Raw genomic sequence first — 15,067 nt, 5'->3', positions numbered from 1 at the left:
GAGCTTAGTTAATAATTTTTCAAATAAAAACCCCAATATACATATATAGCAAAAAAGATATGTAAAAATTTCTTACAGTTATATTATTTGAGTTTTTGTTGAGTTTGTGTTATATATATAACATTGTTTTATATACATATAAAACAAGCTCAAATAATATAACTGTAAGAAATTTTTACATATCATTTTTTTCAGATAAATACACTGAAACCGAAATATAAAGTCAAGAATGTTAGAGCTGGACATGAACTGAAAGAGGTCTGTGACCTGGGAATCACTCCACAGTTAGTGTGGAACTAGATGCCAACTCTCTTGACTTTCGGATCAGAGCTTTTTTCACCACAGAGCTTTGCTTCATTGAATAATTTATTTACACGTTCCACTCATCCATTCATTCTACATAAAAAAAAAATTAATAGCTCCTTCATGCCTGACACTGTGCTCAAGTTTGTAAGTACAAATTTTGAGTTTGTACTACTGTAAAGAATTGAATAACAAAATTAGGTGAACTGCCACCAGGTGGCATAAATCCTCATACTGGCAAGGACGTTTGTAGGTAATTTGTAGTAACTATTCAGTTTTTCCTCTTAGACTGTTTTTTTTTATTATTATTTTCAAATTCAGATGGTGAGGATTGGTCTGAATGTACAATTCAGGCTTATCGTTTTCCATCAAGTTGTCACCAATCTTCCAGTCTCCCAGGCTGAAGTCTTTGAGTTATGTTTTGGTTTCATCTTCTACTTATTGAGTCACAGCTTATTCAGACTGGCCACTTTCCTAATTTTTAGCTCCTTTATAAAAACCTTCAATTTAGCAGTGTCAGGGAAAAAAAAACTACCTTGGGTTGGTCTTAGCCTACTGCAAGTTCACTGTTGCCTCTGAGCCTTTGCTCCTGCTGTTCCACTTCCCTGAAATTCCTTCTTCTAAACTCTTTCATCATTGACTCACCAATGTTCAACAAATATTTGAGCGGTTGTTATAGTGATGCTGATATATGAAAATGCCAAACTATATACTCTCCTCTCATGCCAGGATCTGCTATGTCCCTCCCTGCCCTTCTGACAGTAGAGAAGTTCTAGTAGGTTAAATGGGTATATGATCAAATAATTGCTATATTAGGGACATTTACCAGCCATCGTGGTGACCAAAGTATCAGCCTTGCAGAGATGATCAAGAAATAAATTGGTCCTTGGTTTATGTATAAAGGTAAGTCAACTGGTTTAAATGGATACAGGGTCAAATATTGTCCTACACAGTGAGATAAAATGGCTTGGTACTTCAAGTCTGACAACTTTAGACTTTGAAATTTTAGATGGGAAGAGGTATGATGCATGTAGACAAGTGGCCAAAGTTGATTTTAAAACGAAAGGCTGGAACCAGATTAAAAGGGCCCTTGAATGACATGCAAAGAAGATAGGACTTTATCTTTTAGGCATTAGAAACTATTACAAGAGACTTTATCTTTTAGGCATTAGAAACTATTACAAGAGTTAGAAAGGGGATGACGTGAACAGATTTGCATTTTAGATCCTCTCTGGCTGTATGCGGCATGGATTGAAGAGAGGTGAGACCAGATATGTGCAACCCATTGGGAAATAACCATAGAGTCTGGGTCGGTGGGGATGTTAAGGCCTGAACCAAGTAAAATCTCTGCTGAAGGAGAGGCAGGGATGGATCTGAGACATTCAACGGAATTCGGTGAGGAATCAAATATGGAAATAAGGAGAAAGTGCTTTGCAACTGCCAGGTTCCTGGCTTAGGTCACTGAGTGGGGAGTGATGCCTTTAATTAGGCATAAAAGAATACCGTAGGCTGAGCAGTTTTTAGGGGGTGGTGGTGGTGGTGAACGTTTTGAGTTTACTTTGAGACTACTGCATGATTATTTGCACTAATCAATTTCATATGAAAGGTCTCAGTAAAGAAAACTTTCTTACTACCATTCATTCATCAATCGATTTGTCAGCCGAAAGTGCCTCCTTTATGTCTTATAAGGAGTTAGGTGCAATGGGCATTATGAACCCTACATCCCAAATTTTCCAAAGTAGTTTTATTTTTCTACAGTTTTTCTTTTTGACAAATGCAAGTCATTCAATATTTACTTAATGTGACTAAATTTTTATATCTTGTAAGACTTTTCTTATCAGTTAATAAATCACTAAAAGGTTTAAAGTATGAATCCTGCAAGTAAGGTATTTGTAGCCTAATCCAGAAGAACTCCATACTCATTAGAGAACCATTTAGTGGTAAACTGCAATGTTGTAAGGTTTTTGGGGCATCCAGAAAGTGGCTTTCATTTTGGGTAGGAGGAATTAGGGAGGGCTGCACGAAGAAGCTAGAACTGCAGCAAGGATCTGAAGATAGCACAATAGCGGAAAAGTCAGACAGTGGGTGAAGAAAGCAACATCAGGAAAAACATCTGGTTGGAATGACTTTGGTGTGTTCAAGGGAGATTGAAGACCTTGGCCTCCCTTGATCAGCCTTTTGGCTCAGTCACAGAGAGTGACTAAATTCATCTGATGGATTGTATAACTCCTATTACTGCTTTCTTATATCTCTCTTCAATTTGGGATCAACTTTGTGATGATTTGTCTAAGGTATAATGAAAATTTTTAGTTGTGTGGTTTCCAGATTCTGTTTTTGCATTCCCTTCCTGGCATTTTTCAATTTGCATTCCATTCTGATTTTCAGCTTTTCTGACCTTCGTCATAAAAGCTTTTGATAAATTTTAGTATTCCATAATCACCCTTGTTTCTTCTTTTGGTAACATCCCCATTTACTGTGAGGTCCACAAGTAGCCTTTTGAAGTAATGTAATTGCAACTTTTATTAAAATTAACTGTGAATAATAAGATATCTTAAAACACATCCTCAAGAGCTGTAAATGAAATAAATACTTGGTACTGAAAATCTATAATGTAATAAGGATATATAATAGTGCCTCCTGCACAGTCGATAAACGTAGTAGGCATTCAAGAAACATTTTGAATGGATGAATTTTATACAATAACCTATTAATAAAGAAGACTGCATCTTCTTTGTTAAAAAAGTTTCTTGTACTGCCAGAGCAAGAAATACAGCAGGAGGCTCATAATCTGCCAGGCCCAGTGCTGCTGCAAATGATTTCCTCTGGTTTTGTCCTCAGTCAAGGCAAGCTCTGGCTTCCTGGTGCTCTGAGGTGAGATGAGGGTCAGGGACCTGGTGTGTCAACTCCCTTCTCTCCAGGCGGCCCTAGTTCAGGGATCTGTGTGAAATGCATCAAAACATCAGTCCAAGTGGCTGACATCCACTTCAGCTATTTGTTTGCAAATAAGAGTTCTAAATGCTTTGAAAACAGTTTATTCTTTAAAGTTGGTAAGCATTCCTTTTTAATTTGTTTACAGTCTTTTTGAGCAAGCTACTAATATTACTGATAAAATGAAAATTCAACTAACCTTTGATGGTTGGTCATAAGTTCAAAATAAGCAAAGTCCAAATTAATGCGGTTTTATTATCGGTGTATACAAGTTTACCTATATAAGCTTACGTGTGTGAATTAAGAATCATAGCAATGTAGCACTAGAAGGAAACATAAAAAAGAATTCTTTCTAAACCCTACATTTTGCAAATGAAGAAATACATAACTAGTAAATTGTTCTTTTTCTTGCACCCAAGAGACTAGTTCTATATTTAAACACAATCCATAAATAGCCTCCTTTACAGATATAATTTGCTGTGATTTCACAGCTCTGCTGAGCACATTACATGTTATGTAATGCTCTTACTTCTATTAGCTGTGTCTTTGCATCTCTTATAAATCTGCAGGCTCTTTGAAGGTAGAGATTATATTTATTTTTGCATTCCCCAGAGAACCTGCCCCAGCCCTATCCCCACAGCTGATGTGGGATCGATCATCCAGCATCTGCAGGTGGCCATGAACCTATGCTGAAATCAAGGAACCAGACTCTGGGTTCCTGTGGGTCTCCTGTGGGCTAGGCAAATTTTCTTCTGCTTCAGAACAACTGATAGTTTCTCTGGACTACCTTGTTTATATTTGGAGCCCTGTTGTCTCTATTCTTCACCTAATAGTTATGAATAGTTATGAATAGTTATGAATCTATGCGGAGGCCCACCCATCCCATTGTTTCCCCATCCCAACCTCAACTGCCTTAAACTAGACTGGATTTGCCATTCCCTTATTTGGACACAAATTAGAATCGCTGCCACTTCTCCACCCTCTCACCATTGTGCTGTGTGGTAAATAACCCAGGCAGGCTGCAGTGATCCCACTCTTAGAGCAAAAGCTATTTGCTTGCCTTGCACTGTTACATAACATAAATGAGTGCTCAATGATTTGAAATAATAAATTTGAACATTAATGATTCACTCAACAAATACTTATTGAGTACCTAATATATTCCATACCACCATCACCCTATTCTGTGTGCTGGGATATACCAGGGAATAAAACTAAGTCCCTGCCCTCATGAGATTTACATTCTAGTCAGGGAGGTACACAATAAGCAAATAAACAAATAGACATATAATATAAAGTCACTGCTAAAAAGTAAGTGCTGTCACAAAATGTAAAGTAAGGAAAGGGAATAGAAAATGACAGGAGGGAGTGCTATTTTAGATAGGATAATCAGGAAAGGCCTGGACATAGAGACATTTTGAAATCATTTGCACATAGATGGTATTTAAAGCCATAGAGTAAGTGAGATCATCTGAAGAATAATGTGGTTAGTGAAGAGATGTGTGAGGACTCAGCCTGGGGAACTCCAACAGTTAGTGGTAGGGAAGATAGGGAGGGTTCAGGAAGGAAGGAAGGTTGAGGAGGAATAGCCAGAGAGGGAGAAGGGCAAGCAGGATAGAGTAGTGCTTTGGAAGCCAAATTGAGAAAATATTTCAAAAAGGAGGACAATTGGCTACGACCAAGGTTGACATTTGGATTGGCAATGTGGAAGTTAATGGAGGTAAAGGCAATAGTAGCTTCATTGAAATGGAGGGGACTCTGATAGGAATCTTGGACAGAACAGGAGAAGAAGAAACGGAGAGATGAATATGCACTGTGCCTTTGAGGTACACTGCTACAAAAGGGAGAAGAAAAGAGGCAGTATCTATGAAGAACTGTGAGATCAAAAGAGGCTTTTGTTTGTTGTTGTTGTTGTTGTTGTTGTTTTTAAGATGGGAGAAATCACAGTATTTTACGTGCAAAAACAAAGATGCAGGAAATAGGGAAAATTGGTGATACAATACAGAGAGGGTAGTTATTGTACAGGCAAGAGGCAGTGAGATTCAAAGAGGACATTTTGAAAGAAGGCAAACTAATAGTCAATGATAAATTAACCATTTTGGCAAGCACACATTTCATTTTTGGTCTATTTTGCTTTCTCATCAAGTTGTGGTTAATGACATATTAAATTTTCATGATAAGAATAATATCATTGTGCAGAATTTTAGACAGTGGCCCTTCAGTGAAGTCATTGGTATTTTAATCTAAATGATTTGCAGGTTCTAATCCCCAAACAACTTGAAATTTCCAGCCCTCAGTGCATGGTAAATTATCTATCACATTACCGTAATTAGACCCATGTAATTAAAACAACAGCAGCTTCTTTTATGTCTCTGTGGCACTTTTGCTAAAGGGGCTTTAGTTCTCTCCAGTAAAGCCTTAGAGAAACCCAAATGGGAAAAGTGTGACCCTATAAACAGAAAAGACAGCCTTTACTATTTAGGTTTTTCTCTTTATAGTACCTCAATTCTGAGTTCCCAGGCATAAATATAGGTAGAAACTGGCCTAAAGTCCAGTCTACTTTTTAGAAAAGTATGTATTCCACAGGATGCAAAATTTAGACAAGATAAATAAGGAACAAGATTTTCAGAATATCAGAGCTATAAAGAAAGATCACCCTCAGTGAGTATAAAACCTTAATTAAGACAGCTATGACAGATTCCTTTTAATGTAAAACTAGTGATTTTTAAAGACATTAAAGATCACCTGTTACAACTTCTTTATTTTATAGACAAAAAAACTCAGTGCCCAAATGGTTAAATAACTAATACAAAGATGCGTAGGTGATTAGTGGTTATGTTGGGTGGATTTTAAAATTAATTTTAAAAAAACTAAAATAATATTTATTGAGTGTTTCCATATACCAGGTACTGTGCTGATCACATTACAGTCATCCCCTCATTTAAAATTTATAGCAACTATATGAGGTGGATAATAGGAGATCTCTTCACCAGCTGCCACTGCATTGACTTACTAACTTCACCCTTGTCTCCACTTTCTTTTTTGTAAAACACACTGACTGATGCTGGTACTATGTTAAATGCTTGAGGCTGGTAAATTTATTTGAAAATTTCTTTTCACTTACCCAATCTGCAGTCTGTAGTCTGTAGTCATAATCTATGCTGGCATCAGTATCACCAACATCTAAAAATGCAGATTCTCAAACCCCAACCAGACTTACTGGATCAAAAACTGAGGGTGGGGTTTAACAATTTATGTTCTCCATTCAAGAGATTCTGATACATGCCAAAAGAATACTGCTTTAAAGGCTAATACAGGGGCCAAGCAGAAGCTCCTGGAGCTCCTCCCTCATGCTACCAAAAGAGTAAACCAAAAAGCAATACTGAATCCTTGAAGCACCATAGAGATCATTGCCACCACTGAAAACTTAGAAGCTATGTACCTAGAAGTTATGTTTGTTTGGAGAAGTGATTCCTTTTATATTCAAATTTAACATACAAATTTGACTGGATTTTCATGAATGACAATGGATTATTAAAACTCAACCAATGGTTACTTCAGTTAAGCTGCTGTTTCAGCTGTGGCCTTTTTTATTGAAACAAACTGACACCTCTCTTGGCATCTAACATGCAGTCATTAAATTAGCCCATTTTCCCACTATTCCAAAGAACAATCTGGTCTAAAGCTTATGTCAGCTCTTTAGCTCTGTGCCAAAATTAGGCCCACTAGGACCTTAAATGTCCTAACATCTCACAGAGCATCACATTAGTACACTACAGCTGTGACGACGTACTGTTAAGATCTGCATAGCAGGGAGTAACAGATACCCTAGAAACCTTTAAGGCACATTTGTGGCAGTAGCTGGAGGAGAAAATCCATGAACATTTAGGTGCCTACCATCTCAGCAAAGTTTCTAGAGTCAGATTGTCTGCATCATGTTGGGTTATTCTGTCCAGAGGCAAACATTTTGCACCTTTGTGCCCCTACCACTGAGAAAGAGGCACAATGTTTAGTAGGTGTCTTTGGATTTTTTGAGGCAACATATACTACATTTGGTTGTTCTGCTCTGACTCATTCAGTCACTGACCAAAAATATTTCCAGCCTTGAATGGAGTCCAGAGCAAAAAGAAATCCATGGTTGGTTAGATTTTAGTTATAAGAGGCTCTGCAATTTCAGCTTTTATAAACCAGTGGAACATAGGTTCCTTAAGTGTCTGTGGCAGATAAGGAATCTAAATGGAGCCTGGCCCTGCACCAAGTTTGACTAAGAGAATCACGGTGTGAGCCCGTAGGATTTTGCAACAAGTCTATGACCTCTTTATCAAGTCACTGTTTTCCTTCTGAAAACAGTTTGTGGCTTACTGCCAGGTCCTGATAGGAGTGAATACCTGACCATAGGTCTACAAATGACCTAAGCTTTCCAATATCAGTTGATTGTTTGGATCTAGCTGATCATAAAGTTAAATGTGTCTAGAGATGCTCAATCAGCAAATAAAAGTGCTATATATGACACTGGGCCTGAGAAAAACTCAAAGGCAGTGTTAAGACATTAACAGGACTTGCTTCCACTCCCATGAGTAGAAGGCTGCTCATCGCCTTTCCTTCCTCAATTTGCACACATGGCCCCATGAGTAATTCCCTATATCATACTGCCTACAGAGAAAAAAATTTGGTTCTTCCCAAAATGTCACCAGGCATTCATGGGTGACATGAGAGGCAGTGGAGAAGGGAAATCTTCCCACTAGATTAAACTTCAAATGAACTTGAACTTCTCATGGTGAACTTCACCTAGAAAAAAATACTTTGCTTGAGGAAATTGCTCTCAGATTATCAATTTTAACCACTATACCACTGGAATCATAAGATACAAATAACACATTTATATTAGTGGGTAATCTACTGAGTTCAATTGAAAAATTGACTCATCTTGAAAGTATAGTCCACTCTGAGAACTTATAGCATAGCAAATGGTGTACATTCTTTAATCAAACACTATCTGCTTCAATAAGCCACAACACAATTATGTTGTCTAGCAAACCACCCAAAATGGTGTAGAGTAATAAGTGTTTCTGGCTAACACATCTAAAAGTCAATTGAGGTTTGGCTGACCCAGCCTGGCTTTGGGAGGGCTTGGCACCAAATATCTCTCATCCTCCTTGGGCTACTTGTTACACAAGACACGCTCTTCTCATGGTGCAAGGCAGCAGTTCAAGAAAACAAGCCCGGTTATGCAAGCTCAGTTCAAGCCTCTGCTCAGGTTGTGGTCACTAGCATCCTATTAGCCAAAGCAAGGCATATGGGCACGACTAAATTCCAGGGGTTAGGGAATATAGTTTTCTCATCAAGGAGTGGGACAAAGGTGAATATTTGCAGAACAATCATCTAATCTACCATACCATCTGAATTTAAAACTGTAATTTTTGTTTTTATAAAAGTATTATTCAGTATGTTGTCAAAGGGCTGCACTAGTGCAAATAGTTGATTCAACACAATTTCACAAATATTCATTGAATGTTTTTTATTTGTTGGGCACTATGTTAACTACCTAAAATTTAGGGATGGATAAGACATAGTCCCTGCCTTCAGGAATCTCAGAGACAGAACTGTAAACAAAATAAAATTGGATGTGATGAATGCAATAAAAGCCTTTACAACTCTCTAAGGTTGGGTTGTTGACATTTTATACAGAAGAAACTGATACTCAGAAAGATTAAATGATTTGTCCAATATTATATAACAGGTCAAACTGAAATTAAAATTTCAGTTCAAATTTGGGAGCAGGAACTAAAACCTTAAACTCTTCCTATCATTCCACATAACCTTCCCCTGAAAGTGAGCACAGAGGTGATCCAGTCTAATACCTCACTTGATACTGGGCTCTTGGTATCTGTAAGGTGACATAATGCCAGTATCTTGGTGAATTGACCCCAGGATAACAGATGTAGAATGAATTACATATGCTTTCCCCGGCTCCATAATTCTACTCTTTTTATTTTGGTTAGATTTACTTAGATTGCCCATCAAACTAATCTTGATAATAATATTAAGTAGTAAGTCAGATTTGCATACCTCTTTTGGGCTAAGAGAGATCTGAGATGCTGGAGGATGGTTTAGTCAGGCTGCATATTTTTAAAATATGTGAGTCACAGGCAATAACTCTTTAGTGGATAGAACTTTTGTTAATATAAATGATTTTGATGACAAAGGTATAAATTGAACAGACCATTATGTCCTTCATTTCTGAGAAGTAAAATGTCTGTGGTCAGTAATCAGGTATCCTGAGGGTTAGTGTGTAAGTGTAATTATGCCTTTCAGCTCTATTAGCCACTGTGAAGCTATTACTGTAATGTTTTATTTTAATATTTTCTTAATGTGTATCATAACAGTTTCAATATAAAATGGCTCTTCATATTTGTTCAGAAGAATTTTCATGAGTTTGAAGAATATTTGCCATAACCCTAGTAAGGCAAATTATAGGTACCATATTATTGTTTCCATGTTAAGAAAGAGAAACTGGAGAGAGAAAGAAAATATGCACTTAACTTGGGTAAAGTACCAAGTCACTCGAAAAGTCAAAGATAGGACTGGAGTCTAATTATTACTAGCCTGGATAGTAGATTTTTGGTTCTTGAAACAAAAGTTTTAGGGAAGTATTAAGGGCACAAAAATAAACTCAACCTCTAAGGCTTAATTTTGTGTGTCTTGTCAGAAAAAGATTGAATCATCACATTTAAAGCTGGGGCAAAAAACCAGGATAATTATGAATATTAGAAAGGGTTCAGAGGCTTGGTGAATCACAATATTTCTGTGCTATCATTTTTTACTAAAGGATATTTATGTTCCGTTTATTTTTTGCAGTGAGTTTCACGTTGTTTGGGGTTGATTTCAGTATGCTCCAGTTATGCTTAGGGTAATACTAAATGACAGTGTTTTGTTACCTGAGTTCTCCCTCTTCTTTCACAACTCCCAAGCTTGAAGGATCGCTTCCATGGACGCTCAGTATTGAAAGTGTGTCTCAGTATTGAGGGTTTCTTTCTCAAACAATCCCAGTCAAAGCTGCATAGCTTGCTTCCCTTTCCTGAGGCCTGAGCACTGGAACTGGGCTGGACTGGACCTGTTCTTCAGGTAGTTTGCGACATTAAATGTGTTAGAAAATACTTTTTTTTTTTTTTTGAGACGGAGTCTCGCTCTGTCACCCAGGCTGGAGTGCAGTGGCGCGATCTCGGCTCACTGCCAGCTCCGCCTCCCACGTTCATGCCTTTCTCCTGCCTCAGTCTCCCAAGTAGCTGGGACTACAGGCGAGCACCACCACCGCGCCAAGCTAATTTTTTTTTTTTTTTTTTTTTTTTTTTTTTTTTTTGAGGCGGAGTCTCGCTCTGTCGCCCGGACTGGAGTGCAGTGGCCGATCTCAGCTCACTGCAAGCTCCGCCTCCCGGGTTTACGCCATTCTCCATTCTCCTGCCTCAGCCTCCCGAGTAGCTGGGACTACAGGCGCCCGCCACCTCGCCCGGCTAGTTTTTGTATTTTTAGTAGAGACGGGGTTTCACTGTGTTAGCCAGGATGGTCTCGATCTCCTGACCTCGTGATCCGCCCGTCTCGGCCTCCCAAAGTGCTGGGATTACAGGCTTGAGCCACCGCGCCCGGCCGCCAAGCTAATTTTTTGTATTTTTTAGTAGAGACGGGGTTTCACCGTGGTCTCAATCTGCTGACCTCGTAATCTGCCCGCCTCGGCCTCCCAGAGTGCTGGGATTACAGGTGTGAGCCACCGTGCCCGGCAGAAAATACTTTCAGTAGACCTCTACAGAAAATAATGACAAGAAAAGTATATACATCATTCCTAACTTTAGGTCCAGATACTCAGAGAATAACATTTATTTACAGTGGGCAAATACCCTTAGAGAGCTTTAGGGGCTGTTCCCACCTGTGTGCTTCTGATGCAGAAACAGATTCTCAGGTGTTTTATCTTCTGAAAGGAAATTTGTTTACACAAAAGGGAGGTGAGGAGATGGCATGAGATTTTAGAATCACTTGTCTATGAACCTATATGAGCAGACCACTGGCATAAGAAACTAGATCTATTGGGAATTGATATACTTTCTTTTTAATTTTTTTGTCTTATTTCTAAAGAGATAAGTAGATGGAAGAACTTTTTGACCCTCTTCCTTAGGATGGGAAGGTAAACATCCTCTCATGATGGGATGGATTATTTGGAAACCAGTCAATTAAAGAGAGCAATTTGAGATGGGAACACTCAACCTATTTTCATGCCATTTATGGATCCTTCCTCATGGCTGTGTTTAAAAATTTCCTCAGCCTGCTTGGAAGCGCTGGCATTTATCAATTTAAGCATTTCCGTGACATCGGTTTTGTATGTCTACATCTGAATTTCACAAATGCTTTTAGCTAGAAGGTATTTTTTCCTGAATATTTAAAAAAGGTCAAAATAGCAAAAGTTTACAAGATCATTTTCTGTTTTGTTTTGTTTTTTTTTTCTTTTGGTAAAACTAAACTGCTTCAATGGTCAATTGCCAAATGATCTATTCTAATTAAATAATTGTTTTCTTAATTTTTCTGTGGCTTTGAGGGTTATGGTTTTTTTAAAAAATTAAGTCCTATAGAAAACTCATATAACTTGCACTGAAATTTTTTGCAAACACATTCCTTTCTCCTTTAAAAATCCTTTCATGTTTCTCTCCTGTAGAGATTGAATTACTTGTATATCCTTTTTGTTTTAAGGCAGACTGTTCAATTTCTTTTAGTTTGTTGATTCAGTCATCACTTCTATTACAAGTATAACACAACTAAACTTATTTTACTCTTTCCTCTCTTGATTTTGGGGAATTGAATAGCGATTCTAATGCGTTTCTTTTCTGCAAGGGAGCCTTACTGTTCCTATGATGAAGATTCCTAATTTATTTGGACATCTCTAGATATAATTTAATTGCTTTTTGGTGGTTGAACTTTTTTCCTTTGGATAAACACCTATTCTGTGCCTTTCCCTTTATGTACTTTTCTTTATTCATGATTCAGATGGTATTGCTCAACTGTCTTAAGGAGAATTCAAACATTGCTCAGGTGAGATTCAGGTTTTTTAGTCCCATAATAGGGAAAGCAAAAATGATTATTAGATGAAGTGTATGCAAATGAAACCAGAAGTTGAGATGGATGGAGCTGATTTTATTTCTAAGTGACTTCGGAATGCAGTATCAGGGCTAGAACCCAACTGGATTCCCTCTGATTTCAGATCCTAGATTTGTTTATTAGCTCTGTTGTCTCACTGGTCCTTTGACCAGGTTTGTCTTCTTCTGAGGGAGAACAGTAGCTGGAAACAAATGGAAACTAGTTTGCATCTTCCAGAAAAGATTTTGCCCTGCTAACTTTAGCTCCTTCCCCTAAGTTGTTAACAGTCTATTAGCATGCTGAAGGAAAGGCATTCAAGTTCTTCATCATTAATGAATGAATTAATCAACACACATTACTACCCATTATGCCAGATACTGTGGGTATACCAAGATAAATACAAATAACACCTTCTGTTTATTGAGCAAACCCATTTCTAGGAACTTTTTTCATATCTTCTTTCTAATTTTCACAACCATCTTTCCAGGGAAGGATTGTTATCCCCATTTTACAATGAGTAAACTGGTATTCAGAGAGATGAAGTGACTTGCTCAAAGTCACACAACTAGTAAATAGCTGAGATTTTTAACTCAGGTCTGATTGCAAACTCATTTTCATAGATCCTGCTCATTTACTTTTCCATCTATGAATAGAACTTGATCTCTGCCTTTAGAAGATGACATGTACACAAAACATCACATATTGGATGATTCCGTTTATATGAAATGCCCAGAATATGCAAATCTATAAAGACAGAAAGTAGTGTAAGGGCTGCCTAGGGCTGGGAGTAGGGGGGTAATGAGTGACTGTTAATGGGTATAGGATTTCCTTTTGAGGTAGAAAAAATGTTCTAAAATTGTTTGTGATGATGGTTTTACAGTTTTGTGAATACACTAAAAATCATTCAATTGCGTAGTTTAAATGAGTGAATTCTATGGGATTATAGCTCAATAAAGCTGTGCTTGTATTTTTTTCCCCCCAAGGTTAACAGTGTAATGAGGAAGATAGATCAATGAACAGCTAACATTTCCAGGGAACATAAAAACAAATATGAGCAATGCATTCTGGAAACTCAGGGGACGGTGTAGTTGTTAAGACCAGGAAACTAGGAGATGGCTTTATGGAGCAGATGGCTTTGAAGCTGAATCTAAGAGCAAAATTAGAATGTTGGTAGGCAGAGAAGAGTGGAGGCTGAGAAGTCAGCATGGGCACAGTCAGAGGTCCATGAGAGGACTGGGTTTTTTTGTAAGAATGGCAAGTCATCCAGCTGGAAGGTGATGAAAGTTGAGTGAGGAACGCAGAGAGAAATGAGGTTGGAAAGCATCTGACTGGAGTGTCTTGAGTGCCATGCTAAGGAGCTAAACTTCATTCTATATAATATGGGGTATCTTTTTCACAGGTGGAAGACAGTATTTTTTTTAAACTTTTATTTATTTATTTATTTATTTTAATTGAGACAGAGTCTTGCTCTGTCACCCAGGCTGGAATGCAGTGGTGTGATCATAGCTCACTGTAGCCTTGAACTCCTGGGCTCAAAGGATTCTCCCATTTCAACCTCCCAACTAACTGGGACTACAGGGACATGCCAGCCAGCCCGGCTAATTTTTTTATTTTTTGTGGAGACAGGATCTCACTTTGTTGCCCAGGCTGGTCTCAGACTCCTAGGCACAAGTGTTCCTCTCACCTCAGCCTCTCAAATTGCAGGAATACAGGCCTGAACCACCGCCACTGGCTGAGAAAGAGTATATTTTAAAACTGGATCCGAGTTTCTGTTTTTCTACATTAGAGATCAGAGATCTATTTTCAGCAAACCAACATCACCCATTAAATGAAGGTTGCAAATTTGAGGTTTCCTGATTTTGTTTTAATGTGTTTATAGTATATATTTATAAATTTCTTTGGGTTTCATAATTGTGTGTTTAAAAGGTAAAATAGTATTATATGAATATAGATTTTTTTTTGACACTTCCCTTTAAAGTGAGTTCATAATTTGCTTAAATAAGAAATATTTGTCTAGGAGATAGGATATTAATCAATGTCTCTTTCAAACTTGACCTGGTGAGCCCCATTCTGTAGTAAAGGCACTCTAGGTATCTTATTCTGCAGAACTGAGAATCTGTACCGAAAAATCTCAGCACCAATAAATAGGAATTTATAGTTTGTTAATATAGACATAGAAGTAGGAAAATATGACCTATTAAATGAAAGTTTAAATAGTTGAACCTTGTGAAGCAATCACTAGGCATGATCTTCATGTTCATGTAGGATAGAATCTTTGCTGTGGATTTCATTTGATAAATTAAAATGTTTTTTACATTAAGTAATGTTGCTCTGGTTGCTGCTATAGGTAGTATAGGGAATAATGGCCACAACAACCAGCAGCTTTTCCTCCATGTGCACTCACTTGATTTAACTTGATTTAACTTTTTTTTTTTTTTTTAAACGAAGTCTTGCTTTGTCGCCCAGGCTGGAGTGAATGGCGTGATCTTGGCACATTGCCAAGAACATCGCTGGTTCAAGCGATGTTCCCGTTTCAGTATCCTGAGTAGCTAGGACTACAGGCACATGCCACCATGCTCGGCTAATTTTTGTATTTTTAGTAGAGACAGGGTTTCACCATATTGGTCAGGCTGGTCTGGAACTCCTGACCTCAGGTGATCCACCCGCCTCGGCCTCCTAAAGTGCTGAGATTATAGGCGTGAGCCACCGCTCCCAG

At 37.9% G+C, this 15,067-nt stretch overlaps 1 protein-coding gene across 1 annotated transcript in view; it reads left to right on the top strand.

The window, feature by feature from the left end:
* The window catches only part of LACC1 (laccase domain containing 1), a 63,330-nt gene that overhangs the window by 28,441 nt on the left and 19,822 nt on the right, over positions 1 to 15,067 (top strand). The gene's annotated exons all lie outside the window — the stretch shown is intronic.

The sequence above is a fragment of the Trachypithecus francoisi genome, unplaced genomic scaffold, assembly GCF_009764315.1.
Source record: "Trachypithecus francoisi isolate TF-2019V2 unplaced genomic scaffold, Tfra_2.0 Lachesis_group18, whole genome shotgun sequence".
In the NCBI taxonomy this organism is placed as follows: domain Eukaryota; kingdom Metazoa; phylum Chordata; class Mammalia; order Primates; family Cercopithecidae; genus Trachypithecus; species Trachypithecus francoisi.
Note: the sequence above shows the minus strand (reverse complement) of the source record. Positions and strands in the feature narration are given on the sequence as shown.